Source organism: Tenrec ecaudatus, chromosome 1 (assembly GCF_050624435.1).
Source record: "Tenrec ecaudatus isolate mTenEca1 chromosome 1, mTenEca1.hap1, whole genome shotgun sequence".
NCBI classification, from domain to species: Eukaryota; Metazoa; Chordata; class Mammalia; order Afrosoricida; family Tenrecidae; genus Tenrec; species Tenrec ecaudatus.
The window spans coordinates 152,557,635-152,583,418 of NC_134530.1; positions in this window are offsets into that span (position 1 = coordinate 152,557,635).

Below are 25,784 nucleotides of genomic sequence, written 5' to 3' on the forward strand. Positions count from 1 at the left end.
AATCTTCAGGTTAGCAGTCAAACACAAACGATTTGCACCCCCTTTTTCCACGCAAGTTGTTTGACATTCAGGCGATGGCTGTTGCTGGGTGTCTTGTGGATGACGTATTCTAAAAAGATGTCCCATTAATCCCACTGTAAGTCCTATTAATACTGGGTCAGAGAGGCCAAATCTCTTTTGAAAGAGCAAAAGAATCTTACCCAAAATTAGTGCAATCTCCACCAAGATGCTGCAGGAGCCGGGGTCTGACTCTGAGGTTGCAGCTGTCCGCGGAGGAATGTTCTGAGCTCTCTCACCAGAGAGGGGGATTTAGTGGTAGTTTAGGGAATGAAAGCAAAGCCATGGGTCCATAACAAGATGGGGCTAACCCCCCCCCACAATGTTGACAGATGTAAACCATGTCAGTAAAAGGGTGGCCCAGGACAGGCTGTTCAAGGCAAAGGGGACTATCAAAGGGACTGGTATGATTATTATTTTAATTGTTCGGTTGGGCTGATTGGCCAGAGAACAGTGTCACTTGGAGGTTTGAGTTCAGAATGTGATTTTACATGACCTGAGGAGCCCCGAACTCTGCAACGGAGAAAGGAGCTCAAACGCCTCCGGGTTGGTAACATCCAGGTAACTGGTAGAAGTGAAAACTAGTTGCGTCTATAGGCTCAATTCGGGTCTCTTCAGGAGTCCCAGATATGAAGTTCAGCCAAGCATAACATTACATCACATCATATAATTGTAAAAAGACCTACAGAAACACCTCCCTGAGCAAGAGGCAGTAGAAATAACAAAAAGAAGTCGATCATCTAGGACTAAAGACCATAGAGTTACGATACAGCTTCAAGATGTTAAAAGAAAGGAAGGGGTGGGAAGAATCAAAGCTATGCACAAGTGAAAAAACATTCTTCACAGAAAGGACGTGCTGTAAAGTAGATTAAGCACAGCTGCTGAGAGAATTGGTGAGCTGCAAGAAGTTACTCAGAAGGCAAAGGGCCAGTGCAGTCGAGGAAGGGATTAGAGGGCCCCAGGCTAGCACCCAAAGGTGGAGTCACAGACTCCTAAAATAGTGTGTTTCTGTGAAGTTAACCCAGATGCATGGAGGTTAGACCTGTGTCTCTGTCCTTCTTAAAGCTATTCTGGAGGAGAAAACAATGGGACCAATGGTTCTGGGGGGACATGGGAAAGAGGGAGGGGGGAAAAGGAAGTGGGTGTTAGCAAACCCAGGAACAAGGGAACAATAAGTGATCTAAAATCGATGGTGAGAGGGTGTAGGAGGCCTGCAGGGTTTGATCAAGGGCAATGTAACCGAGAGGAATTACTGAAACCCAAATGAAGGCTGAACATGATAGTGGGACAAGAGGAAAGTAAACGGAAATAGAGGAAAGAAATAGGAGGCAAAGGGCACTTATAGAGGTCTAAATACAGGCATGTATATAGGTAAATATATTTATATATGACAATGGGGAAATAGATCTGTGTACATATATTTATAGGTTTAGTATTAAGGTAGCAGATGGACATTGGGCCTCTACTCAAGTACTCCCTCAACGCAAGAACACTTTGTTCTATTAACCTGGCATTCCATGATGCTCACCTTCCCGATAAATTTGCTGAAGACAAATGCGTGCATAAGCAAATGTAGTGAAGAAAGCTGATAGTGCCTGGCTATGAAAAGATATAGTGTTCAGGGTCTTAAAGGCTTGAAGGTAAACAAGTGGCCATCTAGCTGAAAAACAAGAAAGCCCACATGGAGGAAGCACATCAGCCGGTGCAATCAAACGGTGTCCATCAGATCCGATAGCAGGCATCAAAGACCCAGAACAAAAAATCATATCATTGAATGAGTTGAAACCCAAAGCCCATCTGTAGCCAACTGGACATCCCCTTACTGAAGGGACTTGGGGAGGAGATGAGCCAGTCAGGGTGCAGTATAGCACCAATGAAACATACAATTTTCCTCTAGTTCTTTAATGCTGCCTACCCCGCCACTATCATGACCCCAATTCTACCTTACAGATCTGGCTAGACCAAAGCATGTACATAGGTACAGACAAGAGCTGGAAACCCATGGAATCCAGGACAGATAATCCCCTCAGGACCAAGACTGAGAGTAGCCATACCAGGAGGGTAAAGGGAAGATGGAGGGGGGGCGGGAGATAGAGGGAACCAATCACAATGATCTATCTATAACCCCCTCCCAGGGGGATGGACAACAGAAAAGTGGGTGAAGGGAGACATCGGTCAGTATAAGACATGAAAAAAAAATTATCAAGGGTTCGTAAGGGAGGGACAATGGGAGAGGGAGGAGGGAAATGAGGAGCTGATACCAAGAGTTCAAGTGGAAAGAAAATGTTTGAAAAATGATGAGGGCAACAAATGTGCAAATGTGCTCGACACAAAATATGGATGTATGTGTTGTGATCAGAGCTGTATGAGTCCCAATAAAATGATTTTTTTAAATGTATTCTCTAATCAGTGAGCTAACCGAGGCAGATTTAAAGATTTTTTTCCCACTGAAAATAAAAGGAAGGCTCAAACCCTATGTCAAGTAGCACAAGACAGATTTTGCTGAGGCAACACATGATCCCCAAATCTCATGACTGAACCCAGCAAAGCTTTTTTATCACTCATTCCACATTCACTGAGCTTCCAGGGGTCTCCCAGGCAACAGTCTTCATTGGTCCAAGAAATGCTCCAGTCATTCCAGCTGATGGTCCCGTCTGAGCACGTGGCTTCCTGTGCCTCTGCAGCAGGAGATGCGCACAGGACATCATGGCCCTGCTCTTGGAAGCTTCCTATCAGGAGGAATGCATGTCTCTTTGGCTCACAGTTAGGGTCTGCCTAACTTCACCGGTCTGTCAGTTTGTCAGACTGTGGTGGTTTATATATGGTTCTGGAAGTGATGTCGCCTGTATTTCAGATGCAAGCAGTGGAGCTTCTAGACTAAGACAGACTAGGATGGTGTTAGTCTGGGTAGACTAGAGAAACAAATTCATAAACACGCATATGTATATAAGAAAGGGGTTTATATAAGAGTAATTGAATGTTTAGAAAGCATCCCAAACCAGTCCAGTCCAAGTTCATAAGTCCAATATTAGTCCCTGTTTCTGATACCAATCTATCAAGTTCTCGTTAGACTCATGCAACACATGCAATGATGCTGAGTGTAGGACGACCACAGTGGGTAGAAAGTCTTTGGATCCAGTGGTGTTGCAAACTTCTCAGCACTGGCAGAGGTCTTCATGTGGTTTCTCCAGTTCCCAGGGCTGAATCAGGGTAGGTCCATGTGGCTTCTCCTCAGGTATGTCTTGTAAGAAGTAAGTCTTGTCAGTAGAGTGCCTTCCAGGGAGTGAGGAGAGAAATTATCTCCCATCCCTAAAGAGGAAATACAGGAGTTTCCAGAGTTCTCAGGAGAAGGCTATGCCCACACAGAGGCCTCATGGACTATGATCTGAATGGCAGACTAGACTCCACCCCTTCACTTTTAATCCTTTCAAATCCCAAATTGACACCAGATTATGTAACAACCACAGAGATGAACAGTTTGGTGATCTGCTTCTGAAATTCAGCCAGTGAAAACCCAATGGATCACAACGATATATTGTCTGGTCTACCAGGGTAAGTAAAAAATGATTGCTATAAATCATAGAAACCTTTATTAAACAAAACAATTAAAATGTATAGGTATCGTTTTCGGCTCTATGCTTCATCTAGGTTTACGGTCTTCTGAAGGCAGTGCTTCTGTTTCTCTGACCGTCCTTAGAAGAATTCTGCACGCCTCGATTTACACTAAATCAAATCAGCAGTTTGGGTGTTCTCAAGGGACTCCTGGCCTTTCCTCGCTAGAGCAGTTTTCTATCTTCTGAAAAGTTCTTCCCACTAAACCCTGGTGATGGTCCTGTGTCCTCCAAGCAAATCTCTCAAGATTACCCTTTTGGCATCCCAAAAACAACCACCATGAACTTCTGAGCTGACTCTCTAAATTTCTATGTAACTGGGCTAGCAGATCCCTTTAGAAACCACTGTTTCTGAAGGTACCTTAATGAGGAACCCTGGTGGTGTTAGAGAGCTAGATTCAGGGACAAGGTGGGGGGGGGGAGGGTTGTCCCTCCCATGCCTGCACAGGCCCCCACAGAGGAGGTTGGAAGGAAATCAGGCGACCATGAAACACCTATGAAGACCCAAACTGAGCATGTTCAAATCCAAGTCCCCAGCCAGGCAGGAGGTACATCTGGGCAGCCCAAACTCGGCCCCGGCTCATGACATCTCCCAGGTGGGCTTAACACAGCAAATGGGGTCAAGCAATACCTTCAATCACGCCTCCCCCAGCCAAGCGGTAGGCCAGAATAAAGGCAGGATGCAGCTTTGAGATGATCTCTTATGCTCTTTAACCCTGCTCCTGGGCAGCAGCAGGTCCGAGGGAGGAGGCTCACAATGGCAGCATGGGTAAGCCCCTCCAGGGCCTGCTCTGGGCCTGCTTGAGGCCCAGCCTCTATGACTACCGCTCTGTTGTTCGTGCCCAGTTGTGAACTTCCACGGCTTCCTCTCTGCCCAGAACGCTTCCCAGGGATAGCGGGTACCCTTTTGAGACTGTAAATCCTGCAACTTGCCCTGTCCTTTATAAAAACCCACTTGGATTACACATGGGCTTTGGTGTGAATTCTTTCATCTTGCAGAGCCCACTCAAGAAACCTTAGAGTGGCAGAGTGGTTACCTGTTGGGCTGTGATCCAAATGGTTGGCAAAACCACCAGCAGCTCTGAGAGACTGGGTTTCTACTCCCCTAAACAGGTTTTTTCTTCTCCCATAAACAGTTCCAGTCTCTGAAACCCACAGAGGCTCACTGAGAGAGTTAAAGTTGATTGTACCAACCTGGCTGATAAACACATGTGGAGTGAATTGAATGGCGGTGAGATAAATGGCTCAGTGAGCCTCACCTTTCTTGTTCTCGTGTCTCTTGCTTTGTGATGGTTGGTCCAGGGTGCAGCTGCCTTAGCCAGTTCCCTGCTTCACTTGGAAAGGCTCACTTCCTGCAAGACATCCCTGAGGAGAAGCCACATGGACCTACCCTGATGCAGCCCTGGGTGCTGGAGCAACTATGTGGAGACCTCTGCCAGCGCTGAGATGCTTACACGCTCACTGATTCAGTTTTCCTCCTGCAGTCGGCATCATTGTGTGTGTTTTGTGAGATGGAGGAGGACTTTGTGGATTGGTGTCCAACATATGGGTTAATGTTGGACTTGTGGTCTTCGGCAGCACTGAGACGGGATGTTTTCTTGATGTGCGCTTACCCTTTATATAAAACTCTCTCTTACACCTGAGTGACTGTGAGTTTGTTTTTCTAATGTACTCAGACTCACACACTCACTATGAGTCAGCCTTGACTTGATGACAGTGATTGTGGTTTTTCAGTGAGGCTGAGATAAATCTATGACTACGAAAACTTGTCTGTGGTCACCCACTGATCACAGAGGCATGTTGAAACATTTTCGTGTGGAATAAACCCCTGCATGAATGTACTGGAACCTGACGAGCAAGACTTTGGCTTGCCCTTACTGGGCTAAAAGATTAGTTCTGGCCCTAGAAAGCACTGCACAATGGCTTCATTGTAAGTACACCTGTACCAAAACTCACGCAGATGGCACAGGACCGGGCAGCATTGAAAACAAACCTTCTGATGGGACTCGGCGAAGGTGTCCAGAGCAGATCATCAGTTCAACATTCGGCAGTTCGTGCGCAGTGCTCAATTCATCCTTTAAAACCCGCCACTTTTCTCAAATCCTCCCTGCATTTCCCGTTTCCCTCCCTCTTCCTGTTCTCACCCTCTATCTCTCTAATGCTTTGTCCTGGGAGAATTGCTGCCCTTTAGTTCTTAAATGGTTGATTGTTCAAATATGTAGGTGAGTTCACTTTCAGACCTGAAGGGTGACTAAGGGCCACAGTCTGGTGTGGGGAGAGGAGGGTGGGGTGGGGCTTCCACCAGCTTCTATCTGAGCAGTCAGCCCAACTCTTTTATGATCTGGGTTTTTAGTCTACATTTTCTCCCACTCTGTTGTGAACCTTTTAATATGATCCTTTTGGAGCTATTGGTAGTGATAGTCGGGTACCATCTAGCTCTTCTGGTTTCAGGGTTATGGAGGCTGATGTTTGCACGGTCCACTAGTCCACGGTGGGAGAAAGGCAGGGCTATCTATTCTCCTAAAGAGTTATCGTCTCAGAAACCCACAGGGGCAGTTCTACTTGTCCTAGAGGCTCGTCATGAGTCAGAACTGACTCAACACAGTGAGTTTGGTTTTGGTTTAGTCCGTCGTCTTAAAGGTTTCCATCTGTCTTTTGATGTCCTTCATTCTTCTTCTTTGCTCCAGATGGAGAGAGACCAATAGCTGCACCTTTGATGTCTACTCGTGAGCTTTTAAGACCCCAGGCACTATTGACCAAGTGAATAGTGATATAGAACAGTGGATGTAGGACTACAGATACAGGAGGTAGAACTTGTCTTTGTAGATTACATTATGCCAATTGACCTTGATGTCCCCCAAGACTGTGGTCCTCACCCCCCGGGCCCAGCAATCCATCCCCTCATACTGTTTGGTTTTGCCTAAGAAGTGCTTTATAGCCTAGCTGGGCAGCATTATGTTTTTTTGTAATAGGTCATCATAAGTTAGAGGCACTTGACAGTAACGAATAGCAATATCAACAACAGCCGTCTTCCTTGTGACTGGAAGTGACCCCAACACATGGGTGACTCAGGCAATGCCTCCCACAAACACCTTTTGAAAATAGCTTTCATGTTGGAAAGATCATTTTAATTCCTAAAATGTCATCTCTGTCCCTCTTCTGTATTTCCTCCTATATCCTATTCCGTATGTACCACTGCCCTCAGCATAAGCATACATTTCCAGCAGACTCAGTGGATTTTCTCTGGGATTAGTCCATCATTTCCAGAAATATCCTAATTAGAAGTCTTATGCTTGATTTTTCTTATGGGAAGGTTTGATGGCATCAGTGAACCTGAAATTGGCTCAGAACAAATATAGACTATTTTTGAACAGAAAAGGATTTAGAATGTCACAATCATATGCTCTGAGGAACCTGCAGGAATCTATCTTGTCAAAATCTGAGTTTGATTTGAATATGCCCGTCAATACTGCCTCAGGCTCCTCTGTCTTCAGCACCATTTGGTCTTTTGCCAGGGCCCTGGATCCTCGTGGCCTGCACCACCTACCTGTGTCTCATGCTCTCCTCCCCACCTCAGGTCCGTCCAGCCCATCCCCTGTGCTGGGGCCAGAGGCTTGATCTTAGCACTCATCTATATTGGGATTGAAATCGTAGACACTACCTCTAGCATGTCTCCCTAGTAGGCTGCGAGCTCCTGAGGATTAGGACCGCTGACTATACTGTTGCATGCTGTTGCCCTCCCGGGTCCCTCCCTCCTCCAGCACCTGGCCCTGAACACTGTGCATTCACAGTGTGCTCAATAAAGGCTTGTTGAATGGAATTCTCTAAACCACACTAATTATCCATTCCACTCGAGTGCCTGTGTCTATGTCGAATGATGGATTTCCAGACATCAGGACTGAGGGTCAATTGAAATCTCTGAGGGCCTCTTGGCTGTCCCATCGCACACCACTTTCCCCCCGGCCACGCTGGAAAAGAGGGGCCACGGGGGCTGGCTGCCCGGTGCTCCCAGGCAGCTGCCTGCATTTCATGCCACCCCGAGAATGACTCCTCGTGGCGGGGCTGAAAATAAACCCACCTTTTTTCTTCTTCTCTCTAAATTCTGCCCACAGAAGGGCCCATGACTGTCAAATTAATGCCTCATTCAAAGTCCACTGCATCCTGTTGCTGCCTTCTGAAGGAAGTAGACCCCACGGTTTCCGGGGACACGCTGAGCACTTTCTGGACTGAGCGCTCTTTCACCGGGGTCTGTAGAGCGACAGTGCCTCCATTATGACGCGCCCAGACCCTCCAGCGGCAGCGGCGGCTGCGATGCGCCATTGAAGGGGCCTCAGAGCGCATTTCTAGCTCGGCTGGGAACCTTGACTGTTCCGCAGCACCGCGGTCTTCTGTTTGCGCCCAAGCAGACCCAGTCCTCGGAAGAGTTATGACACAGCACGAGAAAGCGCTTCGATTGTTGGGATCAGTTTTCCTCGACCATCAAGTAGCCTGGGGGGAAAACAGCAGCAACAACAACAAAACACAGCAGGGCCGCATGTCCCGAGAGCGCAGAAGTAATACAAGAAAGGCCCACGCTGGAGACAGGCAAATGCCGCCGCGAACTGCCCTCCGTATGTCATCGGGTGCTGCCTGGACAAACAGCCGCTTCCAAGAACATACCAGAATCTGTTCATTCAGTGCCGGGTAAGGGCGCACCAATTGCCGACCCGATTAAGGCATGGTCTCCAAACTGTGGACCCTCAGTTCTAGCGTCTCCGGTGATTTGTGATGCTGTGGACTGGGAGTCCCCGTTCGCTCTGTGTCTAGGGTGAAGGAGGAGCTGGAATGTTGTATGATCGTGTTAAATGGAATGAGAGACCCTTCTTGCGGAGGGTGAGTGGAAGGAGATCCACTGGCCAACGATCTCCTCAAACATTACCCAGCGGCCCCTCTCACGGACCTTTTCAGTCCATCCAATCAAACCAGCATGGAAGGGACAGCAGGCTCCCGGGGCTCATTGCTCAGTGGATATGCAAAACGACTTTCTATTGGCTGTTTCGCAATTGAACGCACCTCCGTGGAACGCAGGAGCTAGGTCCTAGGAACTTTTGAGAAAGGACATGGTCAGAATAACCAAAGATCAGCAGTCCCTGGGTGGCACAAATGATTCCCCCCTCAGCTGCTGACCCAAACGTTGGGGGTTCAAGTCCACCCTGAGAAGGAAGGTCTGATGGTCTACTTCTGAAGAAGCAGCTGTTGAAAGCCCGGTGGGCACCGCTCTGCCTTCATATGCTGGGGTCACTGGCTTCAGCGTCATCCCAGGCCAGTCACTCCCTCAAACTCAAACTCATCGCCTCCAGTCGTTTCCAGCTCTTGGTGACGTGAGAGTCTGAGTTGATTGAAATAGGTTTGCTTCCAACTAGTGGAAATTTATACTAATATTTCTACTGGAGTAGAAAGCCCAGTCTGTCTCCTGAGTCTTCATAGACAACCAACTCATTAAAGAATGTCAGTAGTTATGAAATACCCTTAAAAATGTTACTGTGACCGTTCACAGAGCGAACTGATCTCTCATTCAGCTTCGGATACACAGATGGCTGTTCCGTGACGTGGGCTGTGATTCGCACAGTGTGCTAGCACACTCCCCGTTTTTACTTTGGCTTCTTCTCCGTTCACCCATTTGCTCCCTGCTTGCTGTCTTCTTGCTGCTGGGGGGCCAATGTAGTCTTCTCAGCCTGAGAGCCGTGATTAGTGCAAGGAACCTTCCTCCCAGGTCTTGGGGCTCCCTCCATGCGCCTGTCTTTTGTGAGGCGAAATGGTGTTCTCCAGGAAGGGTGTCAGTCCTATGCTAGAAGGGGCCTAAGGGCCATTGTCTTAGGACTACTACTAGTCTCTGTCAGACCCGTAAATTCTGGTCTTTTTTATGAATTTCAATTTTATTTTCTACTCCCCCACCCCCAATCTATTCTCTAACGTCTACTGTGATTCCGGTCAGAGCCATTGGTGATGGTAGGTGGTCAGCCAGGTACCAGCTAGTTCTTCTGGTCTCAAGTTAGTGGAGGCTGTGGTCCATTGATCCTTCGGAGAATTGTTTCCTTGATTCTTTGGCTTTCTTCCCTCTTCCTTGCTCCAGATGCGGAGAGACTGATATTTGCAACTTCACCAGTTTCTCTGAAGCAGGTAGGACCCTCTGGTCTCTCCTCACCGCTGTATTGTCTTCATGGATTATGGGGTGCCAGTTGACCCACATGTCCCCTAAGATTGTGATCCCTAGCCCTCAAGCCCAGGAGCTTGGTCCCACAAAGTATTTGGTTATACTAAAACCTTTTCATGATTGTACCTGCGGTGTACTCTATTATGTACATAGGTATATAATACAGCGTGCAAATATATACGTAGGACGATCCACTGCCAACTCTCTGTGTATGCTGAGTGTACTTCCATGGGCCCGCTCATCCCTGCTCCTCAGTGTACCTATGTATCCCTCACCGTGACTGCTTGCTATCACTATTGCTGCAGGGCTGTATCGATAACAGCATTTCCTGCTTCTGCCTTTTACTCTTGCATGCCACTCAGTATCTTCCCTTACCTTGGTCATGTTTTGCTGACCTCCACCATGCCGTGTACTGTCTTTCCTTAACCAAAGCGAGCAGCTGACTTGCTAACCACTTGTGTGCCCTGCGGGATCTTCATCCCATGGTCTTTTTTGTTGCTAGGTGCTGACCCTCTGCTTGAACAGGATGGTTTAATAGAATCCTCTCAATGTATCAGTGAAAAAGGGGCAGGACTTCAATGAGAGAGATCAGTACAGTGGCTGCAGCGATGGCTCAAGCGCAGCAACACTTGTGAGGATAGGACTGGGCGATGTTTCTTTCTGCTGAACGTGGGATCGCTATGAGTTGGAAGTGACTGGTTGGCCCCTCCTACTTTCCCAAGCCTGATATACCCCGGGGTGTCTCCTCCCGACAACACAGTGGTTCTCAACCTGTCAGCTGTGACCCTTGTGGGGGTCGAACGACCCTTTCACAGGGTCGCTTAAGATCATTGCAAAACACATTACGATAGCCATTATGATTCATAACAGTAGCAAAAGGACAGTGATGAAGTAGCAACGAAATCATGTGATGGTTGGGGGTCACCACCCCATTCGGAACTGTAGGAAAGGATGGCGACCGGAGGAAGGTCAAGAACCACTGCGATAACATGTCCTCAATACATGACATGAAGTTTCGCCATCCTCACTAGAAATCTTTTAAACAGTTTTATCATATCATACAGTCACATATCATATCGCTCAGTTGTTTAAATATATTAAAAAGAGTTAGGCAATCATCACCCCAATCAATTTATGAACATGTCCTTCATCCTGTTGCTTATTATTATTAGCTCTCCGTTTCCCCTGCTCCTCTCCAGCCATAACCCCAAGAAACTAGTGATACAGCTGCTGTCTCCACAGATTCACTGATCCTGGATTTCACATAGAGAAAAACATACGAAAACAAACAGAAATAAGAACCTAAAGCATAGCAAAACTTCCGTTGAAAACACCCCAGAACACAGCAAAAACTAGAGCAAATGTAACAGGGTCAAAAGGGAGAACAAATGAGAAGGTGTTCAATGTTCGCCTAACCACAGCTGCCGTCGCCCACTTTCCAGCGCACTCTGTCCGGCAGCAGACTTCTTGCCATCCCTGGTCCATGGTCCTTCATGGTTTCTATGGAAATCTGCATAGCTCTCCTTTCTTGCTTCAGCAACGGCAAACGTGGAGAACACTGCAAACCCGAGGCGTGAGGCATGCTCCAACCCTGTGAACCCTCACGGGCCTTGCTGTAGGGCCTCCTTGCTTCGAAGGAGCATTCTGGCCACACTCTGAGAGATTTACTTATTCTTCTGGCATTCCATGGTCTCCTCACTATTCTTCATCTATACCACAATCCAGATGCATCCATTATCCATCCTTCGAATGCATGTGCCACGATTGAAAATACCATGGTCCACAGTAGGCAATAAATGGTCACAAGATGTATGTGTATAAGTTCATCAAGGAGTGTACGCAGACTCTGAACCAGGATTCAAAGGTAAGTCTTCAAGGGTCACACCTGGGCATGGGTTGTGGTCAGACTGGCAGACATCTAGGACCAGTCTGGTAGTGGCAAGGCACTGTGGGGCCCAGGGTGTGTGTTGCATCACTTCAGAGCTGTTGGTTAGAAAGCAGGTGACTTGTTTCATTCGGTTGTGAATAAGGGTCACTATGATTTGGACTGATGTGATTGTCCCTACACTGGCTGGTTGGAAAGAAATTGAAAAGTGAGAAAATTTTAGAGGAAAAAAAGCCAAGTACCCTAGTCCCAGAGGTAAAACCAACCACCCCCCAATCCTATTGCTTTGAGTCAATTCTGACTCGTAGCCACCCTTTAAGACACAGAAGAGCAGTCTCATGGGGTTTCCCGAGTTGTAATCTTTTTTCTGTGGAGTGGAAGGTCGGTGGATACTGCTAGCCTTTGGGGTCAGCAGCTGAGTCTTCCTCGCTGCACAATCAAAGCTCCTAAGCCCAAAGGTGACAGGTGTAAATGTTTAGCATGCTTCCTTCTAGTCTTTTTTATTTTTAATTTTGTCTGGAGAAAACCTGGACTTTCTATTCCGAGGACTCAGGAACCCGCAGGTGGTTCTCCTGCCCCACAGCGTCTCTGTGCGTCGGCACTGACTCAGTGGCAGTGAGCTTGGAGTTTTTATTTATTTTATTCAGTTGACATCGACCTTTTTAGGTAATTAGGTACCCTGCTTCTTTTTCACTTAGTATTTTGTAATAATATTTCCACCTAATTGAAATCCTTTATAAACACTTTAAAAGGTTTCATAACATTTTATTACTATAGCTCTCTCCATTCATTAAGCCATGACCCTATTGATGGATATTTAAACTGTCTGCAACTTTTATTTAACCCTACTAAATGCATCAAAAATTTATTGGAGCATTGAGATAACTTAGCAAGGTGTATAACACATTAATATATTTCTAAATTCTGAAAAAGAGGAGCAAGTCTTATATTGAAATTATGCTTTTAATATCAAACACAAATACTGACAAACATATGGTATGAAGAGCATTTATTTGGAATAAAATTAATTAGTATTATTTGTGAACAATATGAGTATTTTAATATATTAAAAATATTTGCAACATTTCCTGTGACAAATTAAATTATACAACTGAGAATTCTATATAAATTCGGCGCACATTCCTAGCCTTTGCTGAAGGCTAGATGCCTAGAGACTGTATTTAAAGATTCTTGACAGACCTCATTACACTTTTTCCCAGAAAAGTTCTCTTGATACAGGAGAGTGCTCACCTCACTACAGCTTCAACAGCTCTTAATGTTATTAATGTTCCTTTAATTGAAATAATAAATGAATTAAAAAACTTAACCTTACTGCCACCAAGTCAGTTCTGGCTCATTGTTTCCCTCTAGGGGTTCTAAAGCTGGAAATCTTGACAGGAGCAGACGGTCTCATTTTTCTCCCTCAGAGTAGCTGGTAGGTTTGAACCACTGAAGTTGGGTTAGCAGTTCAACACTGAAACCATAACACTGCCATTATTTAAAACAAACATATGCCATCCAAAGATTCTGTACTGTCCTTCTGTCCATAATTCAAATACAACTCCTTTGGACATTTTTAGCTATTGCTCTAGGTATTTATCACTGATGATATCTGTATTCAGCAATTCCAAAAATTTAGATATGATTTATCTATTTACTGCTGCAACAAATTAGAATTTAGCTCCCTTACATCTCTCTCCCTCCAGCCCGAACCTTTCCCTATCACATCCTCTCAACAAAGTGATATGGCTATATTTAGGTAAACCAGTAATGCATGATTAATTAATATAATGACATGTTATTATATAATAATCATGAACACAGTCATCAAAATATTATTATAATAAATTATTAAAACTTCATTAACGTTACTCAACACAGAGCCAAGTTATATCTTAATATTACATTTCTTTCCCCATCTCTTTTTGTGTTGGTCAACATTTCAAACTGTCTCTTTCTCCTGGCATTGTCTTTTCCTAAAATATCATTGTGCACATTTAAAAAATACACCATTTATATCAAGTGTTCTATTAAGTCTTATATTTCTTGAAACCTCCTCTTTTTCCCTCCCTCCTTCATCCTCCCATCCTGATAACTTATAAATTTTATTATTTGCATATCCCTTTGCCATTGATCATTGTAGACAATAGACAATTCCCCATTTCTCCCCACCCCACCCCCCTTTCCTTCCACCCTCGTGGTACCGCTACTCCTGCTCCTGTTCCCGAGGGGTTTATCTGTCCTGGATTCCGTGTGTCGGGAGCTCTTATCTGTACCAGTGTATGTGCTCTGGTCTAGCCAGATTTGTAAGGTAGAACTGGGGTCATGATAGTGGGGGGAGGAAACATTAAGGAACTAGAGGAATGTTAATCAGATATCTCATTAATTGTCTGGTTATTCATTCTATGACTCCCTGTGCGTCTGGTGTCTGGAGTTTCAGAGTCCAGGGACCCAGCTCCTGCTTCCTAGGGTGGCTCTGTGGGCACATCAGATGTGACTTCCTCCAATGCACGCCTCCAAGCACAGCTCTTCAAAAGTCCCCATCTTCACGTGGGGGTGATCTTGGCATATCTTTTTGAACTTTGTGACAACAAGAGTTGTCACGCCTGGGGGAGGGATCAGTACTGCCACACAGATTCTGCTACACCTATCATGAACATCTATAAGGAACAGTTCCGCCCACAGCGCATTATCTGGCCCAAAGTGTCGATAAAGTTGCCAATGAGAAACTCCACCCTATTCCATTCATTGTAACACCTTTTTTTCTTAAAAAAAATTAGTCTCCTCCTTTTTATTTAAAAATATTTTAGAATGAAATTTGTCGTTGAAAATGTACATAGCAAAATATACATAACTTCAACAATTTCTACATTTACAAAATGTAAAGCAGTTGTTTTTCATTATGTTCTTCACCCGGGAGTACACACTTCTGAAGGCGGTATTTCCATTCCCCTGGTGGCACAGTGGTTATGAGGTGAGTTGCTAACTGCAAGGCCAGCAGTTCAAAACCACCAGCCATTCTGAGGGCGAAAGATGAGGCTTTCTTCTCCCATAAAGTGTTGCAACCTCAGAAACACTCAAGGGCAGTTCCACCCTGTCCTACAGGGTCACTACGGGTTAGAATTCACTCGATGGCAATGCGTTGTTATCCCCTTCCCGAAGAATTCTGCGCTCTTGAATTTCACCACATCAAAACCGCAGTTCCGGCATCCTCAGGAGACTCGGCTCATGTTCCTTTGAAACAGTCTTTGAGATTTGGGAACGACAGGCAGTCTGAAGGAGCACGGTCATATTGGAGGGTGAGCGGAGTCAGGTTCCCAAAGAAATCCTCCCAGGGCAGCCCTGTGAGGAGCAGGTGCGCTCAGGATGGGAAACATTCCTGGGGCGACCTGCCTGGCCTTTTTCTCACCGCTGCTGTTTCAGTCTTCTGAAAGCATCTTTGTAACAGTCCCTGTGACTGTCCGGTACCCTATGAGAAAAACCTATCAAGATGACCCCTTCGGGCTCCCAAAAAACAGTGTCCATAGGCTTTTGAGCCCACCTCTCGGCCGTGAATTGAACTGCCCCAGCCCTGCTTCAAGTGATGCTACCATGTCCCTCTCTTTTTCCTCCACCATTAATATGAACCCACTGCCCCTGGGTTTCTTCTTCTCCCACCTTTCAAGCCGTTGTCGATTTCATCCCACATAAATGGTTCTGTAAACGACACAGTGCCAAAGGTGGGCATTATTTATGAACGAAGCTAACCTAGTGATCAGCTTAAAGAGAATGTCCGGGGATATTTGGGGCTTAAAGTTTAAAAAGTATTGCAAGGAGTTCATCCAGGCCCCATGATTCCAAAGAATCTGGATTTTACGAGAGTTTGTGCTGCGTCCCCTGCTCCCACCCCTTGGGATCGGGATAATCCCAGAGACTCATTGGTTGAAATGTTCACTCAGAGTCCCCAGACAGCATCCAGTTCCAGTTCCATGGCAAAGGAAGCAGTTGTCCATGGAGCCAATTAGACCTGCAGTCCCCTTTTTTCCCCCCTGAATTCCACTTCATCCTCCACCCTGACTCTCCTTCCCCCTCTGCTGCTCCAAGGGCCTAGCGACCATTGGTGTACAGCGGATGACTGCCTGCGAGCATCTGAGAGCCCAGACGCTACGCAATATCTCGGAGGCAGGACAGAACCACTTAAGATGACAGTGACCGAATTTCCCATGCAATCATGGTCTAATACAGCGATTCTCAACTTGTGGGTCTTGACCCCTTTAAGGGTCGAATGACCCTTTCACAGAGGTCACCGATTCATATAGTAGCAAAATTACAGTAATGAAGTAGCAACGAAAATAATTTTCTGGTTGGGGTGCCAGTAAATCATGAGGAACTGTACGAAAGGGTCACGGCATTAGGAAGGCTGAGAACCACTGGTATAATAGGTTTCTGTGGGCCTTATTCAATTACTTATCACTTTCCTTCATGACTTGCCATAGGATCTCAGGAGAGAGCTCACATACATGCTCAATTTGACATGTTTGCATCATTCAACTCTTGGAAATTCAGTTTCTTCTTCTTCATAACAGAATGGATATTTAGAATTATTATTAGAACTAAAAAGAGTTAGTGTATAAACCGGACCCAATGGGTAAAGAAAAATCTTCAAAATTAGTCACAAGTTATAAAAGAATGCTATTTTTCTTTTTGTAGTTCAGCAGATAAGACATACAGAATCCTGTTTAAATTTGCATTTCTTTGTACTAGTGAAACCAAAGTATTTTCAGTGCTCCTTAGAGGCCAGGATGGTGAGACTTCGTCTTATGTATTTTGGACATGTTGTCAGGAGAGACCAGTCCCTGGAGAAGGACATCGTGCTTGGTAAAGTAGAGGGGTGGTGAAAAAGAGGACATGGATTGACACAGTGGCCGCTGCGATGGGCTCCAGCAGAATGACAATTGTGAGGGTGGCGCAGGACCGTGCGGCATCTTGTTTTATTGTGCCCAGGGTCGCTCTCGGGCAAACTCCATGACACTGAACACTAACATTTGGCAATTTACATTCAATCTTCTGTGACTTGTTTGCATGAATCCTTTGTGAGAATTGTACTGATGTTATATGATTATTTTATCCCACATCCTCTAGCCCCACCAGCTGTGACAGGAAAATAAAGTTATGTTTACCTTCTTACCCGCATTGTCCCTCTGTCCCGACAACCCAAATGAATCAGAAACTCACTAACTTTCCAGAGGTACCCTGAGTCCCCTGAACTATTTAAATACTCACCCTCTTCGCCAGCTGCCCCCTGCTGGGAGAGCAAGGACCTGCAGGCACCCCACACTAGAGTCCCTTCCTATGGGTCTCATATGCCTCCCCGGCCTCTAGTGGTGGATACTGGTGAGGAAAACCATGCAGAAGTCAGGCCAAGCAGAGCCACCGTTTGGTTTCCATTGCCTCTGGTGCAGGAATCGGCCAGCTTCTTCGGGAAGAGCTGGGTCTTCAAGGTAAGGGGAAGGGTAGTCCTCTCACTACTCAGGCCCGTCAGGATGATCCACAAAGAAGATCCCCAAATGCCACGCAAGCCAGCTCTGAGTGATGTAAGCAGGCGGTGTGATTTTATATATAGCACTTATTGAGCACTTACTGTGTATTTGGGGGTATGTGTGACACTACATGGTGTTAGCAGCAGGAAGGTACTTCTTTAAAATTGAAACAAACAAACAAACACCTGTGTTACGAAGCTCTTCAGCCATGAAGAGAGTCCTGGAAGGGAGCCTGGCAGGAGCAGTGGAGTGAAGCAGGGCAGGCTGGCTGGAGGCATCAGGACGGAAGGAAACTGCACGGTGGCCCCGTGCCTTGAGGGGACCCACCACAGAGGTGGCTCAATCACCATCTATGTTGCAGCCATATATATATATGTTGTCTTGTGCTTTAAAATAGGAGTTCATCCCTGAGCTGTCTCATTGGACATTAACATAAGAGCAGAGATCATTCTAAAGCCCCCTTTCATCCACCTCACCCATCGACAGAGAACTCAACTCACCAAAGTCATGACCAAGGCCCCTTAGGACTTCCGCAGAGAGAAGGTGCTCAGCGAGGTCCGGCTGTTGAGCTACCTCGGAGCATGGATGGAAGAGGGACTGCCTTCAGGAAGAGAGACGAGATCTCACTGCCTCAGCCCTCCGTCTCTGCCTTCCCCCTCTTCTCAGAGCTGGGGCGCCTATCTTGCCATCCTTAAGCTCCATTTTTGCTGGCTCTTCAATCCACTTTCTGTGCACTTAAAACTCAGCTCGGAAAGTGGTATTGGCTCCTACGCTCTCCTCTCCAGTCTCCCCTATCTGTGTTCTCTGAACTGCATGTCCCAGCCCACAGGCTGAACTCTTTCTGTTCCATGCCGAGGCCAGGCCTGACCTTTCAGTGGCCCTTGGGGAAAAGTGTCCTCCATTCACATATACACTGTAAAAAGAAACAGCCAATGGAATCAGTCAATAGATTTAGAGCCCAGGTCTTCCGTGTGACTAATTATGCTTCCTGGTCCATGATCCTTGTCCAGAAACACAGCAGGTCCCTAGGGTCCTTGGTGTGCTGTTCTGCTGTTGGCACTCCATTTACCTGCACTTGGCCTCTTGTCCACTGTCCATGCCGGTCTGAATGTCACTTCTGCCTGTCACAGTGAAGTCCTACAAGTCGGGAGGTTTATGCGCACAGCAATGTACTGTCTCACCACTCTAGAAATGAGGAATCTGAAATCAGGCTGTCAGCTGTGTAGGTTTCTTCTCAGGCCTCTGAAAGCACACCTGTCTCATGTCTCTCTCCTAGTTTGCTGTGACAGCTGGAGGTCCTTCATGTCCATGGCTTGTAGATCTCCAGTGTCTGCCTTCATCACTGCATGACCATCTTCCTTCTGCGTCCCATCTCTTAATAAAAACACTGCGTGGGTCACTTAACATCCATTGGGGCAATATCTGACTGCACATACATCCATGATCTGGGGCACCCAAGTGTCTGAGTGCCAGGACACCAGGCCTTTCTCTTGAGATCGGAGCCCCACTTCTCCTGACTATGACCCGGAAGCCACCTAGTCTGTGGCAAGGGAGGCCCAGACCCAAACTTCCAGCTCAGGTCCCACTCAATTCACACAGCATGTCTGGCCCGGTGTCTTTGGGAACGACACTGATGGGAATCTGTGTGCTCTCAACACTCCCACCCTGGCACAGGGCCCCTCAGCTCCTGAGCACCACTCTCCCTCCTCAGGCAGATTCTCACTGGCAAGTTGGCTTTCCCGTCGGCTGGCTTAGCAGAACAGGTGGTGCCAGTCAGACAAAACCGGTCAGACACTCGGCTATGGCATTAACCGTGGGAGCTGTCGGCACTGCGTCACACAGAGGCCTCGGGCCCTTGTACCCAGGAACGCCATGGCCTGGCGTCTTAGCCTGGGTACTTTAGAGAAACAAATCCACAGAAACTCATGTATAGGAGAGAGTATTTTTTTTTTATAAAGGTTAAGTGCACATCAAGAAAACATTGTTGCCCAAACCAGTGCTGCCCAAGCCCACAAGTCCAACATTAGCCCATATGTCTGACACCAATCCACAAAGTCCTCCTCCATCTCACATGCAATGGCGCTGACTGCAGGAGGAAAGTCGAATCAGTGCATGCGTAAGCATCTCAGCGCTGGCAGGGGTCTCCACGCAGCTGCTCCAGCACCCAGGGCTGCATCAGGGTAGGTCCATGTGGCTTCTCCTCAAGGATGTCTTGCAGGAAGTGAGCCTTTCCAGCTGAAGCAGGGAACTGGCTAAGGCAGCTGCACCCTGGTCCGACCATCACAAAGCAAGAGACCCGAGAACTAGGAAGGTGAGGCTCACTGAGCCATTTATCCCTTCGCCCTTCAAATAACCCCACATGTGTTTATTAGCCAGGTTGGCACAATAAACTACCTCACCTAGGGACACAGGTATTTCCACATCTTCCAAGACACACAGCACTCAATTTGACAGAACATATCATGGCCTGTAAGTGATGCACACCAGTACTCAGGTAGAATTAGGGCTCACCTAGACTGACCTCTCATATTAACTTAACTGATAACATCATCATAGACCCTAGTTCCAAATTATAAGATTTTATTCCCAGGCACCAGTGACGCACATTTTCAGGGGATACGCTTCAATCTGTAACTCTGCCTGCCTACGTGGCCCAAATATCGACAACTGAGGCATCCTTGGGCCTAGATATCCTCTTCTCCTGATTGGGCACGGTTTCTAATTTGTGCCTGAACACCACCACTGTCAGGCATTGGGACGCACCTCACCATCATCTCCTTTTGCAGCCAGCTCGTTCCTGCACTCTGGTTCCAGTCCTGACCTCTCGCCCTGCTCTGCCCCGTTCTCCTCCTGAGCCTCAAGTTCAGATGGCAACAGAAGTCACTAACCAATGGCTGAATAACCAGACCCAGAGTCTATTCATTGAGAAATAACATGTGAATTACACATTGGGATTGAAGGGATGGAGTCTTCGTCACCTTAGCATCCTGAGTACTTTACTCATTCACTGAACAAATCGATCTTCCTGTGGTGAATGGCAGACCCCCAGAGGAACAAGAGGACTCCAGGGAGCTCGCTCCCCAGCAGAAGTCCACTGGGCTTCTCTGTCCTTGGCCCACTCAGTTCAGTGTTTTCATCAGTTGCCGCATGAAGTGAACGCCCAACAAATGGTGCTATGGAAGATGTGATTATCCACACTGCAAGCGACAGAATTAATTGGTGCCTTACCTCTCCATTTCTAAGATGGTCATTTTTACCTTTCTGAAATCGGATATGTCACACAATCAACGGCATGCTGTCGCTTGTATGGTATTGTTTTATTCTTCTTCGGGGTTAAAAAAATGTAACGTACAATAGAAGGGGTTTTGTATTTGACGAAACACGGGCTATTGGCTGATGTCATCCAAAGCAAAGGCTATCAGCGGGATAGGACAAATGAGTGACTCTAACAAGATGGAATTTCACGGTGATAAACAGTAGAGTCCAGCACTTAAGTTCAAAAAATCAATCGCGCAAGTAAAAGATGAAGACAACCTGGCTTCCATTCAGTTCCCATCACAGCGGCAGGAATGGATTTGAGTAGACTGCTGATGAAGGGTCAATACCAATGTTGCTACCCAGAAAACGTATGCAATTGGAGGCTGCGTTAATAGAAACATAGTGTCCTGGCACAGGCAGAAATTGCTCATCATAATTTCTTTAGTCATATAGAGTCTGAAATAGTACATAGATTGCCACGTTTTTAAGAGGCGCATTAACAAACTGGAGCATGCGCTGTTATTACAATTGTGCCCTGGAATTAAGACCTAGCTCTTTACTGAGAGATCACTTTATAAAAAGCAGTTTAATAGAATGTGTTGTGAATTTACCATAAGTCACTGGACACATTCCTCTCTCCGAGGACCCAGAAGGAAAATTTTCTTCTATTTCTTGTTCCTGAAATGTCTGTGTTTCACAACTGCTCTTACAGACACTGGGTTGTGTAATCGCCCGTGTTTCCCTTTTTTATATGCCTCCCAGCAAGTTTTGTGCAGAGGCATTTGAAAATGGAGGTGCTTGGCATAAGCAGGGTGGCAGACTCTGGTAGGCTGTGCAGGCTGAACTCCATCTTTCATAAAATGTCGGCTTATTCTAAGTCTTCCTTTCTGCCGACTACGAATGGAAGTCATGACATAGAGCCCTCATGACACAGTGTCTTATAGAAACGTTCACTGCCCTCCGCAACGGCACAGGGTTGTGGAGAAGCATGTGTCAGGACAATGTTGGCCATGAAGGTCAAGGGAGAATGTGCCGCATGCCCCAGAAAGCATGTACGTGTAAACAGTGCACTTCCGTTACGAAAAGAAAATCACTTGGTACATCGACTCCAAGAAGTCTGTGTTAGGAGGTGAAGCAGCTGCTCCTGTAGAATCTGAATGTGCTCATGTTCATGGCTGCCACCCATGACCCTGGCTCCCACGCCCCCTCTTTTCTGTACAAATCCACTCGGAATGATGGGATCAGGGGAATTTTCACTTTGTGCCTTGTGTCTCCTTGTTCCAACTGTGTTTTCTCTCTTGATAAAATGAAGCAAAACATTTCAAAAGGCAAATTCAGGATTTATGTGTAGCAAGTGTTGGAGATCTGTGTGAGGTGAACTTATGTGCCCTGCTTAGTTTGCATCAATGTTTCCAACATTCATTTTCCCTTCCCTAGCCTCCCCTTCATTACTTTGATAATCCTGCTGCAGCATGTGTGCCTTTGTAAGCTCCTCTAAAGCTCTTTTGGAATAAAGTTGGGGTCTGAATGAATAAAACCCAAAATAACCAAGTGAAAAACGGATGCATATTCAGAAGACGACAGCGATCAGAAATGGCTCCCAGGAGAAATGGCTGCAGGGATTGGAACTACTGGGGCAGCAGAAGGCATACTGGGAAAGGAGAGCAAGGCTAAAAATGTTTACAGGCTTCTCGTGTTCGAAAGGGATTGCTGTTTTATTTGATCTTCTCCCAGTGGAAGAGAGTAAGGCAGTGGAAGAGAGAGGGAGAGAGAGTGTTCTTCTTCCTAATAATAGGAGCAGCCTCAAATTAGAATGGAGACGTTGTGATGTAACCTGCTTTGGTTGTCCCTGGGAAGTGATGACCTGGGAAGGAGGTAAGAGAAGGCTTTGAGTCCCCAGAGATCCTGGAAGCCATCTTGTCCCTGTGAGTCAATTGTGTAAAATAGATGTGAGATGGGGCCCAGGTAAGGCGGGTCCAGCCAGGATGTCTGTCCTTACAGGTGGCATTCAGGAGTCCCAGAGTCTGGAGGAAGAGAACAAGGATTTCTCAGGGAGGATGGCCTGCCTGTCCCTTTCCCCTAAGGACACTAGGACAGCCCAATGAGACTAGGTCCCCAAGCACCACAGAACACAGAGGTGCTTCCGAAATAGCACACAGAGAAATCCGGAACACAAATATTAACCCTGAGCCATGTCGGCCTGTAACTGCCCTTCCTGTTCTCGGGGGCTCACAGTCTCAAGCCGGGGACAAGAATGTGGCACGCTCAGTCCCCAGGGGTGTTTTATATTCCCTGTCCTTGGCTGAAATTCCAAGCTTCACACTGATTGGCCAACAGTTACCTCACTGTCTCCTCACTTGCTTAGAAAAATCGCATCTGCCCTCTCTACCCTCCTGCCTCCTTTCCCAAAGCCTCTCATGTCAAAATGACAGAGAGCATTCCCCTTGCTGTGTCGCCCTCCCCTCGAGTTCACAGCTCCCCATTGTCCTCGACCCCATGTCCCAGGGCTTTCAGCCCTGTCGTCCCTGACTTCATTAGCCATGCAGATTTATGCGGCTCTGCCGGCCAGCAGCCTTCTTCCAATTTCCCTGCTGCCGGAGAAATTCCCTTTCCTCCAAGTCTGCTTGGAGCAAGGAAGCTGCGCTTATTCCAAACTGCCTCCAACCCCCTTTCCCAGCCTGGTGAGGCAGTTGGGGGTGAGGACAGGGGCACCCCTGTGAATAGGTGGATGGGTGCAGGGATCTAGCTGGAGACTGATTTCAGTAAGAGTAGGAGGGGGAAGAATGAAACACCTCCGCCAGCTGAAGCTAAAAACAGATCTGGGGGCATCCAAGTGTTCCATAAATGCAGGCTGGCTTCCTCCCCGGCCCCCGCCCATACCCTGGGTCCCAAACAGCCACGCTGCAACTCAGGGAGCCACAAGGCTTCTGTCCATCAAAGCCACTCAGGATGCCTGTTTAATCGAACTCACATTGACAGACACAAAGAGGAGAGGAGGAAGGAGCCCGCAGCCCAGTCGCCACCCCCCATTCCATACCTCCAAGGGTGGACTGGGCCTGGCTAGCAGGATCTACAGCTTTCCAGAAGGCTGGAAGGAATCCAAGGCCATAAACTTTGTTCAAAGTGCTGTTTGATAGTTTATGGTGAAGGGCAGACACGACTTCCTGGCCCTGGGCCTGCTCCTTCATTACAGAGCATCCCTGACTGCCACTCCCAGAGCGCTCCCAGGCGTTGCTACTGAACCATCAGTGTTAAACAGACTGGGGCTAAAGACCTTGCACACCAAGAGCCTTCAGCACCCAGGTCCTTGAACACCAGAATTCTTGCACACGGTGGTCCCTGCACTCCGGATCATCACACACCAAGGGCGTTGCACACCTAGGTTCTTGCCTGCTCAGGTCCTTCCATGGCGTGGTCCATACAGGCTGGCTGAGTTACTTCCACATCAAGCTCCTTGCACGCTCAATGTCAGATGCAGGCAGAGGGCAGAAGGTTCCGATGGTGTCACACACAGCCCCATCAGAAGTGCAAACTAGTGAGCATCACTGTCATTTATCGAAACAATGCTGTCACCTTTTTATTTAAAAACAAATTAGGAAATCTATCCTAGTTCACTTTGATACAGAAAGTTTGCACCTCCTCTGCCCCCACCTCAAGCTCTCACTCCACTCTGACCGGGTGGTTGGTGGGAGCTGGCTTAGCCGCCCTTGTCTCTAGCTGCTGCCTGCTCACCTGCTGGCAGGTGCCTGCTGTCTCTGGAACCCTCTGGGAATGGTCATAGGCCCTTCCCTCGACTCTCCGGTGATATCAGAAACCAGACCAGACATAAAGCAAGATTCCTCCAGAATGTTTAAGTTCTTAGACTGCATCCACAAAAAGAACATCAATGTCGGAGTCGAGGGTCCCAGAATGCACATCTCTCCGTATTGACTGTCACCCCACCCATCTCCCAGTCAGCTTCGCTCCAAAAGAAGCCACATTTTCTCTCCCACTATCCAAACTTTGAAATTATTTGGCAGCTCACTTGAAGTCCTTCGCCGACCACTATTTACAAAGCCTCTCCCTCTACCTTTTAAGGCTTAAGGAGCCCTGGTGGTGCAGTGGTCAAGCACTCAGCCACTAACTGCAAGGTCAATGGTTCAAACCCTCAGATGCTCCACTAGAGAATGATGCGTCAGTTTGCTTCTGTAAAGGTGGACCTTCTTGGAAACCCTACGGGACAGTGCTACTCTGTCCTTTAGGCGAAAGAGAAAGGCAATTGCTGCCTCCTCCTCCCACCTTGGCAGCCCTGGTGGCACCGTGAGTGGTGCCTCAGGCTTCGACCCCCAAGGTCTATAGTTCAGACCCACCTGCTGCTCTTCGGAAGAAAGCTGTGTTGGTCGGCTCCCATAAAGATCTGCAGTCGTAGAATCCCAAAGGAGAAGCTCTACCTTGTCCTGTAGTCTCCATGTGTTGCATCAAGTCCACGGCAGCGGGTTTGTATCCCGCCTCTGTCCTGATAGGCTGACTCAGGCATTACTGCCATGATTGGCAGTGGAGTGGCCCACTCTGCTCAGGACCACAGGCAGCCTGACCTCCGAGCTCTTTGTTCTGCTCACCTGTAATGACGCGCCCCTTCCCTCTCGCCCAGCCCTCTATTTCCGTAGTCTGCGTACATCTCGTGCTCACCAAGAATTATAGCAACGTTTCCTTCCAACACCCCCGCCCCCCGCCCAACTTCCTGGCTTTCTAGGTCCTGTCTGCTCTAGTAGCTTTTTGGTTCTAATTCTTTGACTCCAGTGGGGCCCCCATTGGTGTGTCACTCTTTAGCAACCCCCCTTCTGTCTCTGCTTCTCCTCATCAGGCTGAGAGCCCCGTGACCAGCCTGAAAGGACAAACCGCTGCTGTAGAGCAGACGCCCAGGGGGTCAGGGAAGAGCGGTGTCCCTCAGGTTTCCAGTGGCCCCGTTCTCAGGTGTGATCACCATTCTGCCGAGGCTTTGCTGGGCGCAATACTAGCCAGTTAGTAGCCAGAGTGTTGGGAGCCGATGGCCATTAAGACCCTGGCCTCAGACACATAGCAGAAACTTGGCCGCTTTCTAACAGCAAGGCTTTGTTTCCTGCCCAACTTTGCCCCCACATTCCAAGCTACTGTAGCATGAGCAGTTCCGATAACTGACCTTGTTGCCATTAGTCAAAGTACTGAGCACCCATTGAACTGCAGATATAGGAACATCGTGATCAGTTCACCCGGTAAGCCTTGAGTTGCATGCGGATGTCACC